Genomic DNA, 27699 nt, shown 5'->3' with positions numbered 1-27699 from the left:
CAACGTTAAACTACTACGTAACTTTGACAAGAACGGAAAAAGAACAACTACAAAAAAAAAAAAAAAAAAAAAAAAAAAAAGGAGTATAAATAGACAGACTAAATGAGGGAGCTAAATAGGCACAGCTGAACAGGATGATTAAATAATGAGTTACCAAGGAAACAAACTATGAACTCAGGCAGGCTTGCCAGGAACTAAACAGAACATACATTGCAGTAAGAATGTGTGTAGTATTAATGCAATAGAGACGTACTACATTCACCATGTTGTCATTATCATGTGGCCTACCAGCATCAGTTGCATCGCTTCACTCCCATTCACAAATCCTCTCCCGTGGCCTCATGGGATAGTAAAGTGTCCATTGTATGCACTTCAGAATCTCACTGGAAGTTGTAGGTCATCCGGGTAATTTTTGCCTATGAGTACTCTGAATTATGACATAATTATTTTATCACATGCTTTTTTTCGCCTACTATATAGTAGGGAAGTATGCGATTCCAGATACAGTCTTGGACATTTTCCTAACCAGCATCTCACTGACAGGGTGTGGTGCAGGCAGAAGGCGGCAAAGAGGCACAGAGCTCCAATTTAAACGTTTTACTACAATAATACTATGCAAGGCAGGCAGAAGAAGACAAAGAGGCACAGAGCTCCAATTCAAATGTTTTACTACAATAATACTATTCCAACAAGGGCAGGGCACTCTAAATACAAATTACAATGGACGATGAACAAGGCAAAACACAGGGCTTATGCTGCGTTCCACGCAGGTTTTTGAGCACGTAAATCACGACTTCAAACCACGACTCATGACTTTGTAGCGTTCCAGGCCAGTCACGCCAAACTACCTGAGCGCAAGGAATTGTGGTAGCTAGATGTAAACATTGTATGCCAATTTCGCTATGCTGAGAAATTGTGCGCTAAATTATAATTTTTTTTTCATAAGCATGATCAATGCTGTCAAGTTCAGGTTTACGTCACCTTAACATTTCCATGCGGCAATACACTTTCACGACATACTTATTGTTTCAGACACATAACATTGTTATACATAATCGTGTGTGTATTATTATTATCATTATTATTATATTATTATTAATTTAACTGCAACGTTATATTGTCCTAAAGTGTATTCTCACCGTGTACCGCCTGCAGAAACACTGCATCTGTAGGGGCTGCCATTGTTGTTTTGTATGGTTTCGCGGGCTATGTGACGTCAGAGCTCGTAACTGGGAGTACATCGATCTAGTACGAGTTCACGGGTGGGAAGTCACGGGTTTGACTGCCGTTCCAGTGCACTTTCACGGGTATAAGGTTGGAAAAACACGGGTTACAGGTTGCCTGGAACGCACCATTAAATACATGGGGAAACAGATCAGGGAAACGAGACACAGCTGACAAGACTAACGAGGTAACAGGTGAGACAGATGAACTAATAATGACACGTGACATGATGACAGGTAGACAAGTCCAAACTAAACAGAACACAACTGTGACACTCACGCTGATCTGTTAGGTTCTGCACAGATTTTTCTCATCTCAAATGAGCCAAATAGGCTACTATATTCCTGCACAACGAAAAGGCTACGAGGCCTTTTTCGGGTGAAATATAGCAAAGGCCACTACTGACCTACTGTCTAGTTCGAGGTAGCTGATATCCCACAGTCAGTGACACTTCCATCTGAAATATTAAAATTGTGCTGCATGCAGGATGGAAAATGCTGATTTCAGTAGCCTATGCTGTTTTTGTGTGTGAGCAACTCGAATCATACCAGTTACAATTTCACAGCAAATAACTCAGACAATGACAGAGGAGAGAGAAAACCAACTTTATTAAATTCTTGCAGTTGAATATTTCCCTTCTTACGTGACCCAGATTTAAGACGCATCGAGGCATTCATAGCTACTGTTTTTACAGGTCTGTGAATCCAGACAGCGTGCTGAAATAACGAGAAGGGGAAGAAGTGCTGCTCGCAGTGACCAGAGCAGAGCATATGTTGTGATACAGTGTATGCGATTTGGGCGACTTGACTCTACGCTGAGCTACTGTTTGTTTAGATGCAGTTGCCGTTTGCCCTGCTGCCATATACAGCCAATCTTCGGCATTACCAAGGCTATCTCTTTCTCAGGGCTCTTTCTAAATTTAAACTGGCCCTTGCAGTCATGTGCTTCAGTTATAGAGCGGCGAATAAAGGCAAACGAGCAGTGCCAAAATCATATGTTCACTTTCTGTCATTTATCTCGCTGGACTCTCATTTAAGAACTTTGTCGTGGCTTCTCTGAGACCGTGTGCGACTCTGACTCACATTCAAACACATAAGATCCACACGTCATTAATTGAGAGAAATGTGTGCCGTTTCTCTCTCTGTCATTATTCTGCTCTATCTGCAGACACTAACGGTAAGTGGCATGTCCGTCTGTGCGTGTGTTTTACCGGCTGACGACACACACAGACACACAGTGCTGAGGCTCTTCTGCATGTGTGTGAGGTGGAAACTGACTTTTCATTCTTTTCTTCCATCTCTGAAAACACAACAAGAAACATCACAGAGCGTGTTACATTTCTGAGTGCACTTTAATCCCAGATAACAGGCAATATGAACGTTCTGCTGGGATGGCACAGAATGATTAACAATAGCTACTTCAAGATGTCTACAACCATAGTAGCCTACAATGCCTTTTTAGTTAGGCCTAGTAGGCTACTCTGTAAGTTTTACTAATCACAATTTGTTATTTCGGCCTATAGCAGAAGTTTTGAAATAAACAGCTGATTTCGGTTCAGATAATAAACAAAATCAACCGATTGAGTCATTTACTCGCAGCTGAAGAGATGATGATTAAATGTCATGATCCATGTGAATCAAATGCAGTCTATTTCTTAAGTCTTGGATGATCACGGGTGTGTGGCGCGTTTCACCGGCCATCCGGCGGCGCGAGGCGGAACTGCAGGCGCTCGCGCGCGCGCGTCAGTTTAGAGCACACACACACACAAGAGTCAGGTATCTCCTCTCCGCGTGTGAGTGTTTCTCTGTGATGCTCGCGGGCGTCGGACGAGCGGATGAACGCAGCTGATTGTCAGTGTGTGGAATAAGACGCTCTTCATCTTCATCTTCATCTTCACCCTCCTCATCGCGGCTGTTTCTGGCTGGAGTGACAGAAAGACATAAAACCTTCCTCCGGATTCTCAGCGCACCTCTGAAGGCTTTTGGGTGAGTCTTCGTCCTCTTGATCTTTATCATCATCTTCATCCTCCTCATCTTCTTCCCCCTGTACTGATGTTTGTATGTTTCTCTCGTGTGTTTCAGTCAGTGGTTTGTGATCTTCAGCGTTTGGAGTAAGTACAGACACTTTCACTCACTAGAAGTGTGTTTGTGGATCGGGACATGTGTGCAGAAACTCCCAGTGTGTGTGTGTGAGAGAGAGTGAGAGTGTGATATGAGGTCAGACTCTTGTGTGTCGTACCTTCAGATGTGTGTGTGTATGTGTGTTAACTAACATGTTTGCAGAAAGTGTGTGTACTTAAGGTTTGTTGTTGGTTAAAAGATTTCTGTGTCTCTTATGATGATGAAAATGTCAGAAAGCTACAAACTCACATCTGTTATTCTTTTATTGGCTCATTGGCTTCTTGTGGCTTACACTGTGTGTGTGTGTGTGTGTGTGTTCTGGACTTTGGGGTCAGTGGTGCTTCTGTGGTTCGTCATGGAATTGCTGGGTTTCTGATGATGAAGAAGAAGAAAATGTCTGATCAGGCAGACAAACCTAGTCAAAGTGTGTGTGTGTGTGTGCGTGCGTGTGTTTAGCTGTAGTTTGAGGACAATTTTTTTTTTCTCTAGAAGTGTGATAAATCTGACAAACCGGAGATCGGAACAAACCTCATCTTATAGTACACAGTATTTATAAATATTTAATTCTAAAAATGCATGACTTTTCTTTTAGTGTTTGTAGTAGCCTATCCATCATGATCTAATGAAAGGTGCTCATTTCCATAAATAAATGTGTGTTGGAGTGAGTTTGTTGTCATTCTGAACTCTTGAGGATGTTTTTGCTGATCTCACTCAAATGTCACATTGTTCTCGCCATTGTGTGCTTTGTAATGTGAATTAATTATTTGTTCACATTAATGACTCCAGCAGCTCCATCAGCAAAAACGAGTTGGCTAATTAAAGTCCGCTTCATCATAATCATCATCATCATCATTATAATCATCATTATCACTTGCACGTTGACTTTCATTCTGTAAATCTAATTTAAAGACTTTGTTTAATAATACCAGTTGGCCTTTATTTACTATGTTTTTTTTCTTAACATAGTGAGTCTGTTTTATAGTCAAACTCAGGCTGCTGGTGTTGCTTTGAGTGCCTGCCTGTCTATCAGTCTCGCTGTCTGTCTGTAGTTGATCCTTTCTCTACGGTGCTCCTGTGATGGTTTTTGTATCAGTAAAGCAGCGGCTTACAGAACAGTGGGATTTGGGACCGTGCGTGTGTGTGTGTTCATGCACGCTCATTCATTTGGATTGTGGGAATCCTGCGAGTGCTGTGATTACTGGTGCTTGTGGATCGGGATAAGGCATGTTCTTCTCATGGATAATGCCCACGGCGCTCTGCTCGGCCGCTGGGCTGTTTAAAGCTTGAAGCAGAAAGATAAAAACTAAAATGGAAAATGTTTTTAGGGAAGAGCTAACAGCTCAAATGTTCATGCAAACAGCGAGATCTTGTATGTTTCTCTCACTGAGTTTGAAATGTACAGCATTTTTGAAAGTCACGACTGAATCTTGTGCTGTTATGCCATTCTGTTGAACAACACACACACACACACACACACACACACACACACACACACACACACACACACACACACACACACACACACACACACACACACACACACACACACACATTCTTGTACATCTATCTTTATGAGGACTGTCATTGACAAAATGCAATCTCTAGCCACCTACCCTAACCTTACCCATCGCAACTAAGTGCCTAACCCGAACCCTTACCCTAAACCTACCCTTAACCTAATTATCACCTTATCCCTAAAACCAAGTCTTGACCCTCAAACAGGCCTTTAAAGGGGTCTCAGAAAGTGAGGACCGGCCAAAATGTCCTCACTTTACTCTCTTTGTCCCCACTCCAATGGTCTAAAACTCAAACTGGTCCTCACAAAGATAGTCGCACGCACGCACGCACGCACGCACGCAGAGAGAGAGAGAGAGAGAGAGAGAGAGAGAGAGAGAGAGAGAGAGAGAGAGAGAGAGAGAGAGAGAAAGAGAAGGAAGTCTGGTATTTTATGAGATATGTGTTTTATTATTGCAATGGTTAGTATAAGTAACCTTTACCATCGCAAAAAATCCCTGGGCATTGGCCTTGAGGAAGCCCCGTTGAGGCCCGATCAAGCCCCGGAAGTGACAGTGGAAACGTGACTGGCCCTGGCATGCATTAGCACGCTCGCTTTTGGCCTCGGCTATTCTATCCATTAGTGTTCTTCTTCATGAACACTATGTTCATGCAGTGACAGGTGATTTGGCCTATTTGCTGTTTGACATTTCCAGGAGATTCACTTCCATCATAAATATGTAGCCTATGTGTGTGTTTCTTTGTGTGTTTCTTTCTGTCCTTCTCACTCTCTGGGATGTAAATGATAGTTGATATGAAATACTTTTGGGTAATTGACACATTGGTGTGACATCTAAACTAAACTCAATCTGAAACTATTTTACTCTTTTATAATGGTTATTCATGTTGATTTACCTCATATTAAATAAACAACTGCATGGAATATTTGCACTTTTAAAAATGAATTTGTCACACAGCAGGATTTTAAAAAGAGAAAGTGAAGGGGAAAGGGTAATTAAAACATAAAATTTAAACATTTTCCCTTACACATTCATTTGGATTTTATAGACATACTGTTTTCATATTTCAAAATTTTTTTTAACTTATATTATTTAATTAGTCATTTATATAGTATTTAATTATCTAAATTACATATCGAAACACTAATGAAAAATGCTGACACAAGCTGTTGAGAAATCTTAGGTTGAATCTTGTGGCAAGGGACATCAAGGAAACTTTTTTTATTGCTGCTGTCAATTGAATAAAAACTTAAATTATACAAAATGCCTGCTTTAAGTAAACAAATTAATCATGCACATGAATATTTGCTGAAAAAAGCCCATAAAACAAGATTTGTCAAAGACATCACTTTATTGTGGCAGAATCAATGAGTAGACAAAACGTGTCTTTAGAAGTCAACATGTTAGTTTTATTTCAAAGCATGATTGAGTTAAGGCTGGTTCACACGGCAGGATAATTAGGCCGATTTTAGCCCCGATTCACCCCTTCCGACAATCTTAAAGATGCTCCGATTATCGTAAAATAATCTGATCAGATATCCCTGCCGTGTGTGGTGTGTTAAGGCTGCTCTCGTCTGCTCGGAAGGACGTCGGGACCGCTCCGATCTCAAATCGGGGATATCCAACATGTTGGATTTATTTGGCCCGATTTCTTCTCGTGTGTGGTGTCCCCCGAGCACGCAGCCTGTGGACTGTGGAGTGTAGCCAATCAGAAAGCGAGGTGACGAGGCGGCGAGGAAACACCGGGAAATATAATCAAAACAGCCGGCGGCATGGCGCACCAGAAAGTCCGGTGGACGTCAGAGATCATCGCCTTTTCTTTTGATTACGTTTTTTTTCGGTTAAAAACAAACTACAAACTATTGCCACTGCATCCTCTTCGTCCGCCATGATTGTTTACTCTGAAGTCACGTTTGATCTCGAGGTATTTTGCGCGATTTCCCGTCTGATCTGGGAATGCTCGGGAGTCAAATCGGTTCGTGTGTGATGTGTTGATTTTTCGGTGTGGCTGCGCACCACACACTGTACGACCAAAACTGTTAGACCCGTGATTTTTTATCCCCGTGTGTGGGGTCTCTCAGGTTTGGAAAATCGGCCGACAATTTTAAAATCGTCCCGTGTGAACCAGCCTTTAGGGGCCGAGCAGTGAAGGTGCATATAGGCAGCTATTAGCCGCTTTCCACTGTCGGGCCAGAGCGAGCCAGGGCTAACAACATGCCAGCCAATAGCCTCAGACCTCAAGCACTCAAGCCCCGAGGCCAAAACTCTCCCGTCTTACAATATACTGTTGTCCTTTCAGCCAGAGTAACATAGAGAGCTCATGAGAAGAAAACAGGAGTTATGAGTTATAAGAGCTAACCGGAGTGCATGTTTTTTTTTTTTTACAAATATCATGTATATGTACATATATGATTTGTCTACATTCTTCAAACAGTCTCTGGTATTTTATGAGAGATGTGTTTTATTATTGTAATGGTTAGTATAAGTAACCTTTACCATCGCATATAGGGCAAAAAATCCCTGGGTGTTGGCGCAGAGGAAGCCCGGATGAGGCCCGATCTAGCCCCGGAAGTGACAGTGGAAACGTGACTGGCCCTGGCATGCACTAGCACGCTCGCTTTTGGCCTCGGCTATTCTATCCATTAGTGTTCTTCTTCTTCTTCTTCTTCTTTTCATTATTCTACTCTTGTCTATGGGAGCCCATAGAGCTGTATGGTAAAAGTTGTGAAACTTGGCACACAGATAGAACATAGTCTGGAAATGAATTGCAGCAAGTTTGGAGTCTCTAACTCATACCCTCTAGCGCCACCAACTGTCCAAATTTGCATGTATGTTTATGTATGTTTATACAATTAACTTTTGAACTGTAAGGGCTAGATTCAAAATCTTTTTTTTCTTCTGACTCCTGTGGCATTATGATGTCATTTTCAGGAATGAAAATATTTTTCTAAACAACATGCCAACAAAAATGTTACTAAATCAAACTGTTTTTGATAACTGTATATATATATATATATATATATATATATATATAACGCTATATCTCTGCAATGCTTTAGCAAATTCAGACCAAACTTGTGTCATTACAAGCATGATCTGAGAGTATATCCACAGCACCACCTAGTAATCAGGAGATACATAAAATGGTAACAGTTTGTCCAAAAAAAACCAACGTTATTTTGTTTCAGTGCAGCATACTAAGTCAAACGATATCCAATTGTGAAATTTATCATAAAATACTATATTTTCCATGCAAAGCTTTGACATAATAACACTAAACTTTAATATGTGTAAAAAATAAATTTGCTGTCTCCAGCCTGTCTCAAATTGGCCTTTTACCGATAAAATGGTATGCATAATGACGTCTTCCTTAAAAAAAAAGCTTGTCGCATAAGTTTTGTTGTATCCATGCATAATTTTGCGTATATCGCAAATTATATTGTGTGTTCATTCGCGTCCTAAACATTTGTAAAATGCAGAGAAAAAGATTGTAAACATTTGCAAATTAATGATCTATAATTGGCATTTCCATCAGCTATATCGGTAAACATTTTGTGCGCTAAACCTTTTTTCGCAAACAAAAATTCTTGCATGGAAACCTGGCTATTCTCACCCAACACTGACCACACCAGATCAATTTGGTGTCAGTGCCACCTATTGGTCAAAAGTAATAAGCAATTATGTCACTTTACAAGTGATTGTATATAGGTTTTCAACGATTTTGCTTAAAATCGTCTCTCCAAATGTCTTTATTTACCAATTTTTGCAGTTGGTCTGATGCTCCTTGCCTTGATTTGCAGAGCTCATTCTGCCTATCTTGTGCTTGGCCCCTTAATTTCTACTTGCAGCTATATTTGCAATTGTATTTTTCAGTTGATTACATCATCCCCAACACTGCAGATCTATATCTATCACTTAAATGATGAGCGTTATTATTAGTGCTGATTCTTTATATTTTATCCTTTATTTTTGTTTTATGAGTTCTTTTCTCTGTTTTAATGTTATTTTTTCTTGTTGGTTTTCATTGGCAGCAGCTAAGCTACATCTGCTGTAGCAATATGAATGTACTGTTATTTGTCATGCTAATAAAGCACATTAAAACTGAAACGGTGAGGGGAGGGGGGAGGTGGACAGCAGGCTGGTCTCACTGTGTGATCGACCATCTGCTCACCTCAATGCGAGTCACATTCCATGAAATAATGAGGAATGAAAGAATGAAGGAAACATGGATGAACAATGAGAAAATCAGTCGCTATGAGAGGACGACAGGCACAGATAGTCAAGTTTCCATTCACCTACTCCACCTTTGCTCTGATGAGACTAATTAAACCAAACTATCTGAATCTCTCTCTGTGTCTCTCTCTCATTTGATCCACTAACATCCTGTCCATATGTTCTCTACACTCCACGCACCACTAATACGCTACCCAACTGAGATAACTCCACCCACTAGGTAAGCTGACTCCACCCACTAGGTAAGCTGACTCCACCCTTCCGATGATGTACAGTAACTCCACACAGTGAGATTACTCAGGCCAATTAGAGTCATATAATTTTGACAGTAACTAACCCCTTCCCACTAGAGTGCAAGAACTAATGCTCATTACCATATGAATACAGGCAAAAGGTAAATGTGTGTGAAGCTTGTGATTTGAGTGTGTTTAGGATGGATGTCACACATGATCATTTGGTGTCATCGTTGCTCAGAAGGTTTGGGTTCCCATGAGTTTTCTTCATTAGTATCCTCTGGCAGATGTGCCATCAGCACCCATTAGCAGTCCTGTTCTCATTATGGAGGAAATAGACAGTAGAGCAGGGGTGCCTAATCCTGTTCCAGCAGATCTACCTTCCTGCAAAGTTCCTGATCGAACACAACTGAACTAGTTAATTAAGATCTTCAGGAGCACTTATAATTACAGATATGTGTGTTGGATCAGGGTTGAATTTAAAAACTGCAGGTATGTAGATCTCTAGGAACAGGATTTGGCCTAACAAAACCTTTTTTTAACAAAAACATTTTTTTAACAAAAAATTATCTGTTGAAAAAAATAATAATCACGTAATCCACACAAAGCTGCCTTCTAGGGGCTGTTTACACCTGGCCACTTCATGCGTTTTCTATGATCGGATAGCTATCCGATCGTGAAAAGACCTGCTGTAAATGCCCTCCGAAACGAATTTGAGAAGGATTTAATTTCGATCGCTCAAACCACATCAGGAAGTGGTCTGGGCCGCATTCCAGACGAAACCGGACAAGTGTAAATGCATTTGGTCGTTGAAACCACATATGTAAATTTTACTCCTCCCAACAATGCTAAAAAAAAAAAAAACGTGTGAGAGCCTGTTATAGGCTATATGTCATATTAGTCAGATATGACAGCGCTACTGCAGCACGCATCACCGCAGCTATTCATCAAGCCAACGCGCAAACTATCGCAAATCAAAGTGAAAGTAAGTCGCAGACGCTTAACGCTCAATCATCTTATTAAAAGTAAAGAAACAAAATGATATCACCAGTGCTGTTGTTGCTCTCTCCTGTCAATGATTTTGAAATTAGCTGATGATCAATAAAATGCAGCTCATAGCAGCTGTTTCTTTCGGTGACGTGAACTCCATTAAATCTGCATATAGCGTGGGAATTGAAGAATGGATTTATATCCTTTTTTTCCCGAAAACACATTTATGTGACCAGGTGTAAATGGAATCGTTTTGATAGGCTAAATCAGATAGCTAGCCTATCTGATCAGTAAAAATGCATGAAGTGACCAGGTGTAAAAAGGCCCCTAGACGCTACTAGACACCATAAAAAATTAAATAAAAAAAAGTAAAGTAAACAGGCAGTGAGCAAGATACGCAACACAGTATGAAGCCTATAGTCATTATTTCAAAAGACCAAGTGCAGAAACTGAAGTTATGACCGAAACAGTCGACACTGAGGAGGGTAAGGAGGAGGAAGACGACAAAATCTCATTTTTGAGGACAACTTAATGTACTGCTAGTACTGCAAAGGGCAGAGGCAAGCGGACATTTGTTTTGTTTTTAGCACTTTATACTTTGAGGTGTTCATACTTTTTATACATTTTGAAGTAAAAATAATTACATAATTATTAAAGGGATAGTTCACCCAAAACTGAAAATTCTGTCATTTATTACTCTCCTTCATGTCGTTCCAAATCCGTAAGACTTTCACTCATCTTCGGAACACAAATGAAGATCTTTTTGATGAAATCTGAGATATTTCCATTGACAGCCTACACAACTGACTCTTTGACGCTTCAAAAAGTTCATAAAGAGATCGTAAAACTAATCCATATGAATTGAGCAGTTTAATCCAAATTTTCTAAAGAGACGCGACAACCTCTTGCAGAAGCTCAAAAGTGCTGCGTAACACGAGAATGAACCTCAACCTCATTGGTTCTCGCATGTTAAGCGAACGTGCTTTGAGCTTGTGTTTACCATAACTGATGTGAGTTGATGAATATTTATGTGACTAAAACCCTAAATTAAAAATGTTCATCATATAAAGCGATCAAGTCTCTTCAGAAAATTTGGATTCAATTCATATGGATTAGTTCTACAATCTCTTTATGAACTTTTTGAAGCACCAAAGTGGTATTTGCATAACTGTCAATGAAGAGACAGAAAGCTTGCAGATTTCATCAAAAAGATCTTCATTTGTGTTCTGAAGATGAATGAAGATCTTGCGGGTTGGAACGACATGAGGGACAGTAATAAATGACAGAATAGTCATTTTTGGGTGAACTATCCTTTTAAATACTGTTTTATGGCATTTTTTTTTTTTTTTTTTTTTTTTGCAATCAAATGAATTAAATAATTTTGCTTATAAATGTCTCCTCGTATCCCTTTATTACGAAAAAACACATTTGTTAGTAAATTTCCATTGCGCCCCAAAAGATCTTACTGTGCTGCTAAATTTGTCAACTTAGGAGCACATGTGCTCCTGAGAAAAGTTAACGTCAAGCCCTGAGATGGAGACATAGAGGGCTGCATTCAGGAGGAGATTGTATCCAAACAGATACAGATATTAGTCTGGAGTGATCGTCTATAACAGTGGTTCCCAAACTTTTTGAAAGCATGTAACTCATTTGTAGCATTTCTTTTTTTTTTTTTTTACGGCACCCCAACCCAATTAAACTAAATGTACATGTGTACATATACATATGTTTAATATTATTATGAAAATAGCATATAAATGATCAAATTGACTTGTTTTATCAAACAACTTGTTGAGAAAAATAAGAGTATTAAATGTTGTCAACTACTTTTTACACTCACTGAAGTTAGCTGAGCAGCGTGTGGGACATGCCAAGTCACATACATACAATCAAAGAAAATGGTATAAAAAAATTGTATAAAATGAGAATCACATTTCAAGAGATGTATCATTGTACTTCTATGTGTGTAAATGTTTGTTAATTTATCATAAAACCTCAGAATATCTATATTTTGCATTATGTTCATGATGACTGAGTGATTCTGACACCAAAGGCACTTTATAGTGATTTTTGACCCATATATAAAATTAAATCTAGACAACAAATGAAGCATAAACAGCAGCATGAATTTATTATGAATGCATCACAACAGACATAGTAACACCGTGTCCTAACCAGACGCTACGCAACGCCGCGACACGCGATAACAGAGATCTTTTCCATGTTAATCAGAGTTTTTGTCCTAACCAGCCACAATGGCGACACTCAATGAATCTATTTTAGAAATGGTTTCTATCTCTGCGACGTAATGGCTGGAACAACAACAGAACGTATGATAATCTCAGATACTGTTTATGTGCTTTATTTAATGTTAAGCATCTGTGTGAGTTTGAATATCACTTTGTGTGTATTTTATAGCCGTACTGAAAGTAACAATTCACCTCAGCTCTTTAAAATAAATAAAAGTGAACAAGAACATTCAAACTGTCAACTCATTGTTAACAAACAAGTGTATTTTTTGACAACGATTGTTTTTGTAAGTGATTTGAACCAATTATGCCGAGTTCACACTGCAAGATTTTCAAAGTAGTCAGGTCACGGTTCTTTTCACACTACACGACTATCTGGGGTAACATTCAGTTGCTGCTGCGTGCACACTACACGATGGAACAGCGACAGGGGGTTTCACATTGTATGACTTTACAAAAGAAAGAATCGCCGACAACTTCTGTCTGGTCCGCAAACTCCGTTTCACAAACCAAACACACGCGAGAAGTGATAAGGAAATAACGCAAGGTCACGCGTGCATGAGAAAGGAGTTCTCTCATGCAAGACCAAACTTCTAAAAAATTATAGCCTTGCGATCCAAATTGTCTGTGCGCTAATCTGCAGTGAAAAGGAGAAAAAGAAAAAGAGATTATATGATATGATGAGGATGAAATGATTGGGGAGACGCGGGGAGCAAGGATTGTGTGTTCTGCAAAGAGAGTTGCGGGGTAAATAAATAATTTTGCAATGTGTTGCTGCTGGTCAAGCAAATGTTTGTGCTTTGTTTCTGTTTGATATAATTGTAAATATATCTATTAAAATACTGATATTCTAGTCTATAACTGGTCTATAACTCCTCCCCAAACTTCCCGCTGCCATGTATCTTGCTCTCTCATTGGCTCTAGGTCATTGCCGATGTAATTGTCTGTCAGAACACATTTCACACAGCGGGATTTTGAATCGCTGACAGGTCCAGATATTTAGCTTGACAAATATCTCACGGGCGTCGGCGACTCATCTGCGATTCTCTCAGATTGCGTCTTTGATAATTCACACTGCGTGATCGTCACTCGCTAGAACGAGCGTCGATTTGTCGGCGATCTCAGAAAACCTGTCGGTGAGTGAAAATCGGGGCTGAACTCGGCATTAGCCTACTTTATGTGGGAATCATTGGAACAAAACACATTTAAAGATTGACACTTAACTCTTTTTTTTTAACTAAATTTTTTTCTTTAGTTTCTCATTTGCTTTTTTCAAACTTAAAAAATGAAACTAAAATATCTGTGCATGGAACTGTGTCACGGGCATTTTAATGGGATACATGTGCCTGCTTTTGAGAGCACAGCCTCTTGATACGGGGGTAGATTGAGGATAGTGCAACTCGTAGATCGTGCTCCACAGACAGGCGCTGCCTTTTTTTGTTTTTCACGTATGCCAGGGATGAGAACGCTAGCTCCATCTTTGCCCTACCCTGTCAATCTCTGCGTGAAATATAAAATTGAGCGCACACCAGTACAGAGGGCGGAGCTAAGCGGAGCGAGCAATTTAAACTTTAAATATGAATGAAATATATAATTTTGGTTTTGCTTATTTATTTTCATTTGGACATGCTCATATGTGTTGGTGTTTTGATATATTTGTAAAATATATGCTATAAAAAGTTATTATATGGTAGGATAGTTATTTTAGCCTGTTTAATGTGGGAAAAAAGCTGAGATACTGCAGCACCCCTAGCCAGTTGTCTGGGGTGCCGCGGCACCAACTTTGGGAACTACTGGTCAATAGGAGACACTGAGGATGAACCTGTAGCTCTTCATTTTAGCAAACCTGTGTATTGGGTAGTGTGAGAGACACTGACACTGTCCATTAGTCTGGACACCTGTCTCCTCCACAGCTGCTTTCTCCAGAGGGTTTAGGTCAAACCCAGCTTGGTCATGGATTTGTTCAGTCTATCTTTAGAACACAGGTGCATTCCCATTATGAAGGATGTTAGGGGTGTGAATCGTCACTGGTCTCGATTCAATTTGATTACAATTATCATGTCAACGATTCGATTCGATATCACGATGCATTGCAAAATGCTGGAAAAGTGGGCAGAGCCCAGCGGAGATAGAGGGAACGAACAGAGGGCGGGCTGAGCGAGGGGGCGTGCACCAGAGACCCGAGTTTCAATAGCATGCGTTTCAATGAGAACGACTGACATCTCTATCTTTTCATACAGATTACATAAACATAAAAGAATTTAATAGCAGAGACTTAAATGTTTATAAAGATATATTGCTTATGCCTGTGTGACTAGTATTCGCTGAGTTTTGTTTAAGTTTAGAGACGTGCTCCAGAAAAAAAGTTCACGGAGACGGAGAGACAGAAAGCATTCCCTGTTTATTTTCTTTATTTTACAAAAGCACAATGTTTTGTTTCAATGGTAAGTGGACACATAAAAAAATAGACATTTAACAGTTTATTTTTTTCATATTTCTTAAGTCTGTATGACCATAAATGACAGAGTATTTTAAGTCTATTTTGCTGCTATGTGAAAATCCAGCTCAACGCGCCCGCGTGTTTGTCGACCCCAGAGGGTTAACTTTAGCCTAATAGGAAGGAACATAAATATATGCTCACTCATATTTATGTGACCAGGTGTCAAGACGCCGCTGCGGTGGTGGAGTCCATGCAGATAGAGCATTAAATGCGTAAAGTAACGAGAGGAACGTCGCCCATCGTAACGAAGTAAAAAAATATATTTTTCATTTGAAATGTACTCTAGAAAATGACCCCTTAATTACATTAGAAATACATTAGAAAAGTACCCGAATTTAAATCTACTCTTAAAAGTGAAATTTTTCCTAAAAAAATACTCAAGTAAATGTAACGTAGTAAATGTCCTTCATTCCTACCCACCTTTGCTCACGCTCTGTTAATGTTAAAATAGTGGGTTTATTTTTTATTATTTGCTTTTGTTTCGCCTCCCTCCGCCATTTCTACGCTAGCGAGACAATGAATGCAATGAATGATGTCAGAGAAACGTCAGTAGGCTATGACGTCTATAATCGATTGTGGTCTATTATCGATGCAGAATCGTCCACGTCCGCATCGCGATGCATCGTAGAAACTATTCATTGTGGTTCGGATTGAGGTCTTTGTAAAACAGTCGGGTCGATTAAATTGGTGCTGCTGTCAGATAAACAGGTTGGGTATTCTGTTAAGTATTGCGGGTGCGGGTTTACCAAAAAGGACCCGTGCTGGACTTTGCATGCTTGTTCTTTGCAGGAATCTAAAAACACTCTTCTAATTACCATCTAGGCAGCAGACAGCAAGTTAGCTCATTTCTGTGACACAGCCCTAGGATGCTTCTCTCAGATTGGAAGAACTGACAAAGCATCTTGCGAAACACATCAAATGACCTAAGCTGTCACTTGTGCTAGTCCCCACCTGCTCAGACACACACTTCTGCAGTCTCACAATCTGTGGTCTGCCTGTCAGACAGCGGGTTTCGTCAGTTCATGGAAGTGTCCACCTGCATCTCTTCCTTCAGTAAAAAAAAAAAAAAAAAAAACTTAGTTTTGACAGCCATGTCCATTTGACAGCAGAATTTTGCCAGCATTTAGATGGACGGACAATCCAACTTGATTCTGGACTCCAATAGAGGATTCTGGTGGGCCAGAAGTCTTCAAGATGTGAAGTATTGGTGATACTTGTCTGCAGTCATTAGGGATTGGGGTGAATCCTCTCCTTGGCATCAGGATCAGATGTTTTCTTGAACACAGGGACTCTCACCAGACAGAGACTCAGGTTAAATAGGTGATGTTTAACAACTGCACTTTAGTGATAGATGTCAACTGGTCCTCAGATCCTAATGGTGACTCTTTATTTCCTTGTTCACCTGCTCTGCTGTGATGTCCAGTTTTGGGTCAAACTAGGGCTGCACGATTTGGCGGAAATGTCATATTGCGATTATTGAGTCAAGTCACATTTATTTATATAGCGCTTTTTACAATACAGATTGTATCAAAGCAGCTTCAAAGTGATAACATGAAAATAATACAACAAAGTTTGTTTCTAGAAGAAAATTGCGTCATCGTCCACCTTAAAGGCACACTGTGGAGAAATTGTGTTTTTGTCAAACAGCGACCCCTAGAGTCGCTGTGGAATACTTGCACTGTCGTAAATACCCCTCCACCCCCCCAACCTCTACGTTAGACTTCACATTTATGTCTTGATATTTATGTGAGAGATTGAAAACTGTTCTCATGAGAATCGCAAGAATCAGCGTCAACAGCGTCGTCTGATATCCCTCAGGACTACGTGATAAATACACCTCACAACACCTGAGTTCAGCTGGCAAACTAGTTCGTGAGGCAAGCTAGGCAATAAAACATAACGCAAAAAACACGTAAGAGAAACGAGTGTTTGTTAGCAAGTCTGTTAACAGCTCTGATAATCGAAAGCTAGCTAGACATTATGTGGAAATTATTGGACTGGTCTAATTATCAGCAATGGATGAATGAACAGCATCGTAAAAAAATGAAATACTACAAGCAAGCGCAACAACATACAACATAGAATGCAAACAAGTTTACAAATAAGAGATTTATTTACTGGCCACTAAATGCGTTTTCTCAGATCGGATTTCTGATTTATCAAAACGATTCCATTTACACCTGGTCACATAAATGTGTTTTTGCGAAACGGATTTAAATCAGATCTTCAATTCTCGCGCTATATGCAGATTTAATGGAGTGCACATCACCGAAGGCAACAGATATGAGCTGCATTTTATTGATCATCAGCTAAAATTTCTAAATCAAAGACAGCAATAAGAGAGAGCAGTAACAGCCCTGGTAAGATCATTTTGTTTCTTTACTTTTAATGATGATGATTGTGTGATAAGCGTCTGCGACTTACTTTCACTTTGATTTGCGATAGTTTGCACGTTGTCTTGATGAATCGATGCTCAGCTGCGGTAATGCGTGTTCCTTCCAGTAGCGTCGTCATATCTGGCAATAACATATAGACTATAACACGCTCTCACACGTTTTTTAATTTTTAAATTTTTTACATTTTTAGTACAATTTACATATGTGGTTTCAACAACCAGATGCATTTACACTTGTCCAGTTTCGTCTGGAATGCGGCACAGACCTCCTCCTGAAGTGGTTTGAGCGATCGGATTCAAATCCGTCTTGAATGCGTTTCGGAGGACATTTACACCTGGTCTTTTCACGATCAGATAGCTATCCGATCTGAGAAAACGCATGAAGTGGCCAGGTGTAAACAGCCCCCATGACAAAAACATAAGCACGAAAGCCGAAAACAAATGCTGGTTGGCCTCTCACATCCATAGACAGTATATAAACGCTCACGTCCAAATTTGAGGAAGTGGTGGGGGAAGTGACGAATGCCGTAAAGCAGTCGAATTTTGTAGTTCTTTTTGTGCTGGGTCACTACCCGAACCCCGAAGTTACGTAGTGCCAGTAAAAGCGATACAGACCCCGTCAGGCTATGGCAGACGTGTCATTCAACCTATTGTAAGTCGATGTACCATCACAAGAGTCTTGGAAATATATTATGAAGGTTGAAAAGCTACACAGTGTTCCTTTAAGTAAGGCAGATCAATAATATTGTTGAATATTAAGTGTCCCCAACTAAGCAAGCCAAAAGCCATGACAACAGTGGCAAGGAACCAAAACTCCATCAGGTGACAGAATGGAAAAAAACCTTGGGAGAAACCAGGCTCAGTCGGGGACCAGTTCTCCTCTGGCCAACGAACGAACAGTGTATGATTATGATTCAGACAGCATTACAGGTCAGAAGTCAGATTGGATCAGAACATTTTGAATATTTATCCAGTTCCATCTGGTTGGAAGTCGGAGTCATCACGCCGGTATGGAGACGGGTTTGTTGAGGATCAGTGCAGATGGCTGTTGTGTGGATGATGTCTTCACAGGGCTGATGAGGCTGGCACTTCAGGGATGCGTTGTGGATGGGTCCAGGCGCAGGTCCACCATCTGATCTGGATACGGCCGGATATGGCTGACTTCAGTAAACCTCGGAATAAACAGAAAGACTAACTTTAGCATAGATGCCATTATTCTTATGATGTAACGAGTATATCAGGTGTTATAGGAAGTGTCCCTGGTTCCAGCTGACCTAATTTATACAGCCTAATAATCATTTAACTGATTTGAATAATAGAAATATATAATGTTCTATATGAATGTCAGGTAAAAGAGATGCATTTTTAGTCTAGATTTAAACTGACAGAGTGTGTCACTTCCCGGACAATGTTAGGAAGACTGTTCCAAAATGTAGGTGCTAAATAGGAAAATTATCTACCGCCTGTAGTTGATTTTGATATTCTAGGTATTATCAACTGGCCAGAATTTTGAGATCGCAGAAGACGTGAAGGACTATAATGCATTAAGAGCTCGCTCAAGAACTGGGGATCTAAACCATTTAGTGCTTTGTAAGTGGTCAGCAATATAAAATGTATACAATGTTTAATAGGGAGCCAATGCAGTATTGACAGAATGGGGCTAATACGGTCATACTTTCTGGTTCTAGTGAGAACTCTAGCTGCTGCATTTTAGACCAACTGGACTTTGTTTATTAAGCGTGCAGGGCAACCACCCAGTAGAGCATTACAATAATCTAGCCTTGAGGTCATGAACGCATGAACTAACTGTTCCGCATTTTTCATTGAAAGCATACATGTATGTCACAATTTATATTTATTTTTAAGATGGAAGAATGTGGTTTTACAGATGCTAGAAACGTGGCTTTCAAATAAATGATTGGTATCAAAGAGCACACCCAGGTTCCTAACCGACGACGAAGACTTGACAGAGCAGCCATCAATTGTTTGACAGTATTCTGGGTTAAAGGGATAGTTCACCCAAAAATGAAAATTCTGTCATCATTTACTCACCTGTATATGTGAGTTGTTTCAAACCTGTATGAATTTCTTTTTTCTGCTGAACACAAAAGAAGATATTTTGAAAAATGTCTGTAACCAAACAGTTGATGGACCCCAATGACTTCCATAGTAGAAAAAAAAAAAAAAATACTATGGAAGTCAATGGGGTCCGTCAACTGTTTGGTTACAGACATTTTTCAAAATATCTTCTTTTGTGTTCAGCAGAAAAAAGAAATTCATACAGGTTTGAAACAACTTGAGGGTGAGTAAATGATGACAGAATTTTCATTTTTATGTGAACTATCCCTTTAATACGTTCAGAGGTTTTTTGCCCAATAATTAGAAACTCTGTTTTTTCAGAATTAAGTAGTAGGAAATTACTAGTCATTCAAATTTTTATATCAGCTATGCATTCAATTTATTTTGTGAATTGGTGCATTTCGTCAGGGCGCAAAGAAATACAGAGCTGAGTATCAGCAGCATAACAGTGAAAACTAATCCCATGCTTCCTAATGATATCTCCCAAGGGTAGCATGTACAGGGTGAACAGTAACGGTCCTAGTACTGAGCCTTGTGGTTAGGGTTGGGTATCGTTTAATTTTTAGCGATTCCGATTTTGCTTATCGAATCCGGTTCTTAGCGATTCTTGTTTCCGATTCCAATATTTTTTGGAGGGAGAAAAAAGGGCAAATACTTGAAGAATAAATATTTCTACCTTTTATTCTTGCCAATTTTAAGTAATAACCAATAAAATGGCTAGAGTGAAAGGAGTCTCTTCATATAAAGGTGTTGATTACATTATTACTCCAGTAGGTGGCAAAAATCGACTGTTTTTTTCATTGAATTATTTATTCAAGAAGACTCGAGAGATTCGTTCAAAAACGGTGAATCATTAATTAATTAAATAAGTATTTATGAGACACTGAATTAATTAGTGTTTGAATTAATTATTCAAACGAGTTTTTAAAAAAATAGACTATTAGACTAAACATGTTATTCTGAGTAGTTGTCTGATGTATGTAATCCAGTGTTGTTTTTGGCAGCCCTTTTAGTTTTAGTCTTAGTCTTAGTCTTTTGGACGAAAATGCTTTTTAGTTTTAGTCACATTTTAGTCACTTATAAACTTGATAGTTTTAGTCAAGTTTTAGTCGACGAAAACACAAAAAGGTTTTAGTCAAGTTTTAGTCAATTTTAGTAAAAAAAAAAAAAAGGTAGTCTTTAACAAATTAATTTAGGTTAAAAAGTATTGGAAATGGCCTTAGGTTTGACAGGTTGTAGCAAGTGTTGCAATTCATAAAACAACAGTTAACCTTAAAACCTTTGCATAATAAACTAGACTTTCTCATTGATGGAGATGCAGTGCTGCCAAGCTGTAGGCTACTTCATTGTCAGAAACCTTTTATCCCCATATTTCAAGTTATATTTTTTACATGAATTGATGCTCTTCTAAAATTTCAGCACATTGGCTATTTTCACTAGTAATCACAGTAATAAAGGAATGGTTTACAGTTTAAACAGCAAAAAACTTTGAGCTACTACAACATTACACACAGATAAAGTGGTAACAGTGGAATCACTGTTTTACTCAAAAAAAGCCAGGAATAAAAACATTCTTACTTTGGCAATTGTGGCTTTATTATATAATTAGTTAAATAATAATTTATGTTATAATCTAAGTTATATAATAATTATATATTACTTTGTACCAATTAGCCCACTAAACTAATGCTCGGACACACTCGGTCTCTCTCGCGCGCAGACACACTCGGTCTCTCTCGCGTACACTCGGTCTCTCTCGCGCGCAGACACACTCGGTCTCTCTCGCGCGCAGACTCACTCGGTCTCTCTCGCGCAGTTTGTTTCGCTTTTGTCCAGTCCGGCGCCTCATATCGAAGATGTGTGGCGAGTGACTAGCCGCAGCCGCAGGTGTGTTGTTGTTGTGTGGAATCTGGTGCGCGGCATGGCGGCAGCCGGGTGGTGGGCGTACCCAAAACAAGGATAGGAAGCGGCAGCATTGCTGATAATTTTTTTTTTTTAGCTCAAAACAGACAGATTTCACGCAAATTAGGCAGAAATGACATGCATTGTGAACGTCAGACTTATAATCATTTTCGTTCCGTCTCGTCTCGTCAACGAAAACTCGAAAACGTCTCGTCATGTTTTAGTCACCTTAGAGCCATTTTTAGCTAGTCATCGTCGCGTTATCGTCATAAAAAAAAAGGTGCGTCAACGAAATCATTTCGTTATCGTCATCGTTGACGAAAACAACATTGATGTAATCGTGATCAACATTTTAAACAAAACAAAAATGATAAGCCACATAGATTCCTGAATTAGGGACCGTTCACATATCGCGTCTAAAAATGCATGGGAAAGCACAGCCGCGCCATATCATTATAAAGTAATTAATTTGTTGACTAGATGCTGCATTAGCAGAGAAAGAACAGAAGTATGTTTGCCGTTGAGTCTGAGAGGAATAACAGTAGTGGCTACCTCAAGCGGTTAAAGCAATGTGTTAAAAACGCATGCAAACCTGACCCAAATGTTTTATGTCGCAATTGTTACCATCTATTTCCACTAGTTTATATACAGCTGGTCACTTTTATGCATTCATTAGCCGGCGAAGTTGCATATTTAAAGCCAGTGACGTGATTGCTTTCTCAACATTGAAATGTTCATGCAGCCGACAGAAACATAAACAAATCAGAAACGCATTCGATTTCAGTTCTTTTTCACTACAATCACTACAATACATATTGTTATTTTGATTAGATAATCATCAAGTGTTCTAAAATAGAAGCAAATAAAGTGAGAGACTTTACATGTAATATAGGTCTACATTTATGTAATTTTAATGCTCTGGCCTTTGCAGATTTTTAAATATGGCCATCTTTAAGCATGACTCTTTGGATTTAAATATGAAATGGTAACACTTTACAACAAGTTTCCATTTTTAGCATTAACTAAGGTTAATAAATGTTGTAGAATTGTTGTAGAACAATATTTATATATTTATTTAATTTAGCACTTTCAGTTCAGCACTGTTTTGCTTGGAGTGTTATGTTTGTTTTTAATCCAGTATCCATTTTAAAAATATCAGTTGAATAATCGGTTATCTGCATGCACTGTCAAACCTTTGGTATCTGTAAAATCCACCATCGGTCGACCTCTAGCAATTTTTACATTTTACACAGTTGTGGTTGCCTGTGATTTAAAAATATTGTATAACAAATCAATTTGTCATAAAAGTTATTATTGAGAATTACCAGAGGTTTAGATGTTTATTGATTATGACATAATCGTCATGTAGTGGCCTGATTCACTAGCCTGGGAAAACCCAGACAACTTCCGGCAAATTTAGATTTGCTCTGCAAGTAGTCTGGCAAAGAGCCTATTCAAGCCCATTTCTAATCCGTCAAAATCACGGCACCAATCAGAAACGTTGGGGCGGGCTTTACACAATGACGATCGCTCTGATTGGTTTTAGGTCTATCCAATTGCGCCCAGAGGCATTTGAGCGACGTCTGTTGGTGAAGCGCACCAACTTTTAAATGCATTATTATATTCAAATTGCAATCACATGAGGACAGTCTCCATGAAAGACCCACTGGCAGATGAACGTGCTACTACATTTCTCTCCGAAACGGTAGGAAATTAAATTAGATTTAATCGAGGATTTTAACTGTGACAAGATGATTGACAGGGCAGTTTACTTGACAGGATGCACGCGGCAGATCCATCCGATGACGAGTAGTAGTATGTCCCAAAGCTTGCCTACTTTTTTGCTACACATTCAAAAGTAAATACCTTTTCTTCACAAAAAGAGTACATACTTTTATGGCGTAGTGTAACTTAGGCGAATTAGGACGCAGCATATGGCTTTACACGATGACGATCGCTCTGATTGGTTTTAGGTCTATCTAATTGTGCCCAGAGGCATTTGAGCGACATCCGTTGGTGACGCCCCTTTGGAAATGAGTTATTAATGAAGCTTTTCCAGACCATAACTCAGTTACTACTGAGAATGGTCTGGTTTTAACCAGGCTACTGATTCACTGATCTCATAAAGAGTCTTATCTTTCATTGTATGAGGAATGTTTAATACTAATATATTTCACGTTTTTGAGTATAATAGCTATGTGACAGCGAGCCAGCAGTGACAAACAGATAATCTGAAAAACTTTAAAAACACATGGTGTACAAAAAAGGTTTTGAACTTCTGCACAATTTAGACCAACACAGACATCAAGAATCAGCGTATGAATCTCAACAACGGTGACTATCAACAAAATAATCGGATAAAACTCTGAACATCACAAAACAAGCTAGTAAAAGGTTGCAACAAAAACAAAAGCAAAAATAAAAGGAGATGAAAATAATAAAAGAAAATACTAAGGCAATTCAGCATAATTTATTCATGCTGCAGTGCATGCTGGGAGATATTGATGAGTTTTGATTGATGGCTCCCATCATGCACTGCACTTTTATCATCACCGTTCTTTAGATTCATGTGCTGTTTCTTGATGTCTGTGTGTGTCTGTAATATACAGTAGTTCAAACCTTTATTGTGCACAATGTTTTTAAAATTCTTCAGATTATCAGAACACTGATGGATCACATGCTGTATAATCATAGGGCTACTACAACCAATAATGTCAAATTAATAACCCATAAAATCAAAGATAAGGCTCATCATCATCAACACATAACCAACATCACCTGATTCATTTTCTCTCTGATTTTCTTGCCATAATCAACGTGTCTTATAAAAACAGAGTTACAGCAGCCAGAGAAAAACTAATGTTAGAAAGTCAAGGGTCAAGAGCCCAACTAAAGCAGTCACTGATCACCATCATGGTAACATCATGCGGTGAACATTAAATCAATATGTGGTTTTCTTTTTTACTGCCTGTAGTATTATGGTGGTTATCAGTATATTACAAAAGTATAAAGCAGATTTTAATTCTTTAGTGAAACTGAATGATAACGTTTATTGGTTAATGAAATATAAGGGTTGTCCCGTGATAACTAAAAGGTTACTACTGTATTTTTAGGTTAAAGTACTGGGAACCACAGCTGATGTTTTTTTTACCACACATTTAAGTCCTGCTGATTACGGTAAAATACTGGCAACCAAGCTGACGCTTTTTTACCATAAATGTAATTATTTTTAATTTTTTTACATTGTGTTTTTTTTTGCCCGTAAATTTAAGTCCCGTAAAACAGAAAAGGTTACCACCATATTTTTTTACGGTAAAATACTGGCAACCACAACTGCCGTTTTTTACCGTAAATTTCACAGGTTTTTTTTAACAGCTAGCCAACTAACGTGCTATCAAATGGCTTTCCTGAGGTAAATGTAACGTTTAGTGACATATTGTTCTCTAGCTGTTTTATTGACCTCTTTCCGCGGCTGAAAAACACTGATTGATCGATATTATGTATGAGACATAAACATTTCAGTAAGTTGTACTGTATCTTTCAACACACCTATTGTTCATTCGTGTTTATTTACTATTAAGGCGAGACACGGCAGGCAAAAACATCGTTTTTTTTTACTGGTCAATTTTGAGATTTTTGGATATTTGTCTTCAATAGCATGTCTTCTTTCAGACTGTGGTGAAAAAAAAGTCAGAAATACACATTTAGGTCTTTATTTTACTACACTTTGTCTGTTTGCGTCAGTAGATTTCGCATAAATTCAACAAAAGTTGTCGTTGTAAATCATCCCGCCGATCCGCGATCTCTGTCTGCTCTGTCATCACAGGCACCGCTGGAAAGCTCTCTCTTCACTGTACAATGCGGTCGGATCCAAATATGGTCATTTTCTTTTTATCAGCAACCAATCGTGAAAGTAAAAGGGCTGAATGCGCAATCTCATTGGCTGATGATAAATCTTTAAAGCCCGTTTTCTCAAAATGACCTTTCTCTCATACTCAAGTTCGAAATCTCCACTTCAGTAGCACCTATACACACCAAACTTTCCAGTCTTGTACCTAGTTATATTATGAAGACATTTACAGAGGGATTTGTAAATATATTATTCCTAGCCTGATATACATAACATTTTATTCCAAAAAACATGGCGAAAATTATTTTTTTAAGGCTATTGACAGTATATTCTGATTTACAGGATAACAAAAGTAGATATCCATAAATCCCTCTGTAATTTTTTTCCCATCTAATATGTGAACACAATGAAAAAATTTTTTTTAACCTGGCTTTATCCAATACTCAGATTTAGTTTTTTTTAAATATATACAAATTAGTGCATATTTAATTAGATATTGCCTAATTTGCATATTTAAACATTAAATTACAGAAAACTTGTAATACATTTTTTTCTAATCTTAATGTAGGTAATCAACTGGGAAAGTTTCATGGTGATATCTGCTAGTTAAAAATTTTACCCTATTCACCTGTAGTGTCTCGCCTTAACTAGTAAAGAGTGAGGGATGTTCGATTCACGACCACGATCTGACTGTCACGTCACATTTACAAGCGCCAAAACGCTATTGTTTGAATTTCATAATAAAATTGACAGAATCTGAGAACTGAGTATCAGATATCCAGTCACTAGTAAAACATCCACTATAATATCTACCCCCCCCCCCCCACCCCCCCCCCCCCCCAATTGTTTATTTTAGACTAATATTTAACTTTTTTTACTTTTACGAAAGCATGCCTACAGGCAATTCACACACATACAGTACATACCACACACACACACACACACACACACACACACACACACACACACACACACACACACACACACACACACACACACACACACACACACACACACACACACACACACACACGCACACACATCAAGAAAACCAAACCTCTGATTGAAACCTTTTCTTCCCTAAGTTCTACACAACTCCTATCATCTGTGTGTTTGCTTATTAAATATCAAATTAATTTTCAACTGCCAAGAACAGTGTAGTTCACTCAGCTCTGTTTAACATTTTTAACTGGTAATTTTAACAGATTAAAAACCATTCCACACAATTCTGCAGATTTCCCTCTGAAACCAGAGCAGTAGTGGACTCCATCTGGGCCTACTGGTTAGGAAAACTACTTTTGGCCAGAATGTAATTAAATCGTGCGACATTTCCAATGAAAAATACACAATCAACATTTTCTGCACATTCTTACAGAAAGTCAAACATTTTCTCAGTTAAAACTTAGAGCAGATCTCCTAAACACTACAGCTGGAGTGCAATCTCAAAAACTCTCTTTCAATAGCGAGATAAACACATCTGCTATAAAATCTCTATTGTAGGCTGGAGAACTCTTCACCCCAGAGGAGCACAGAATGCAGATTCCTGAAAATTCCTGCTTCCGTTCGCACAATCCTCCTCTCAGCAGAAATACTGGATTATTTAGCAGTTCATTATACAGAGATTCAGCTGAAAACACAGACACACGCAGGTTTATCTGCCCTCTGACATCAGCAGCAAGATATTTTCTTTATCTCGATGCTCTCAACGCATCATTAACCAGCGTTCAGACTTTAAAAGGTTACGGACTCTGAGGTCATGGGCTGAGTAGATTTAATAATCACACATTAATGTCTGATGTGACCTTTGACCCCGGAGGTCACACTCACACTGCACCCAGTACATTATTAAATCAGCCAATCACAGTTTGTGATCAGAGTTTCTGTAATTAAGATTTTTTAACTCCCCTTGTGAAAAATAAATTTACTTTAGCAAGTAAAAAAAAAAAAATTTGGAAGTAATATACTAAAGTATGAAGTAAATGTAATGTTTTCTGGCACTTAATTGCATGTTTTTTTTTTGTTTGTTTTTTTTGTGTGTGCAAATGAATGAAAATAATATAGTACATGAATGCATTATAGTTTGTTTACATTAAATGCATTTAGCTGGACTTTGAACTGCTTTTTTACCCACTTAAGTAGTACTTAAGTGCATCATGCGTAATTTTATATGTCATTTCTTGTATTGAATGTATTGACGAGCATTGATGGTGAATTAAAATATAATGTAATTTCTATTGAAACTTGTATGACATGCATTTAAATATACATTTGTAATGATGAAGTTGCAATTTAGTACATTAAAATATATTAACTTTAAATGAAATATCAAATAACACACTACAGTTAAAATTTTAATCAAGTACATGTGCAAGTACATCATATCATAGTTAGTCAACATATCAAAATAAGT

General features: G+C 38.6%; 1 protein-coding gene across 3 annotated transcripts in view; it reads left to right on the top strand.

Annotated features, from left to right (window-relative positions):
* The first annotated feature begins 2969 nt into the window (after window positions 1–2969).
* LOC309484770 (receptor-type tyrosine-protein phosphatase delta) overlaps window positions 2970–27699 on the top strand; it is a 666889-nt gene continuing 642159 nt past the window's right edge. For 2 of the 3 annotated variants that reach the window (XM_082151149.1, XM_082151148.1), the window contains exons 1-2: window positions 2971–3209; window positions 3306–3334. The gene's annotated coding sequence lies outside the window, so the exon portion shown is untranslated. Of the gene's footprint in view, window positions 3210–3305; window positions 3335–27699 lie in introns of all 3 variants that reach the window. The other variant, XM_082151147.1, reaches the window with a different exon arrangement.

Source organism: Leuciscus leuciscus (assembly GCF_965113295.1).
Source record: "Leuciscus leuciscus genome assembly, chromosome: 2".
Classification (NCBI taxonomy): Eukaryota; Metazoa; Chordata; class Actinopteri; order Cypriniformes; family Leuciscidae; genus Leuciscus; species Leuciscus leuciscus.
The sequence above is the reverse complement of the archived record's forward strand: the minus strand, read 5'-3'. Positions and strand labels throughout refer to the sequence as shown.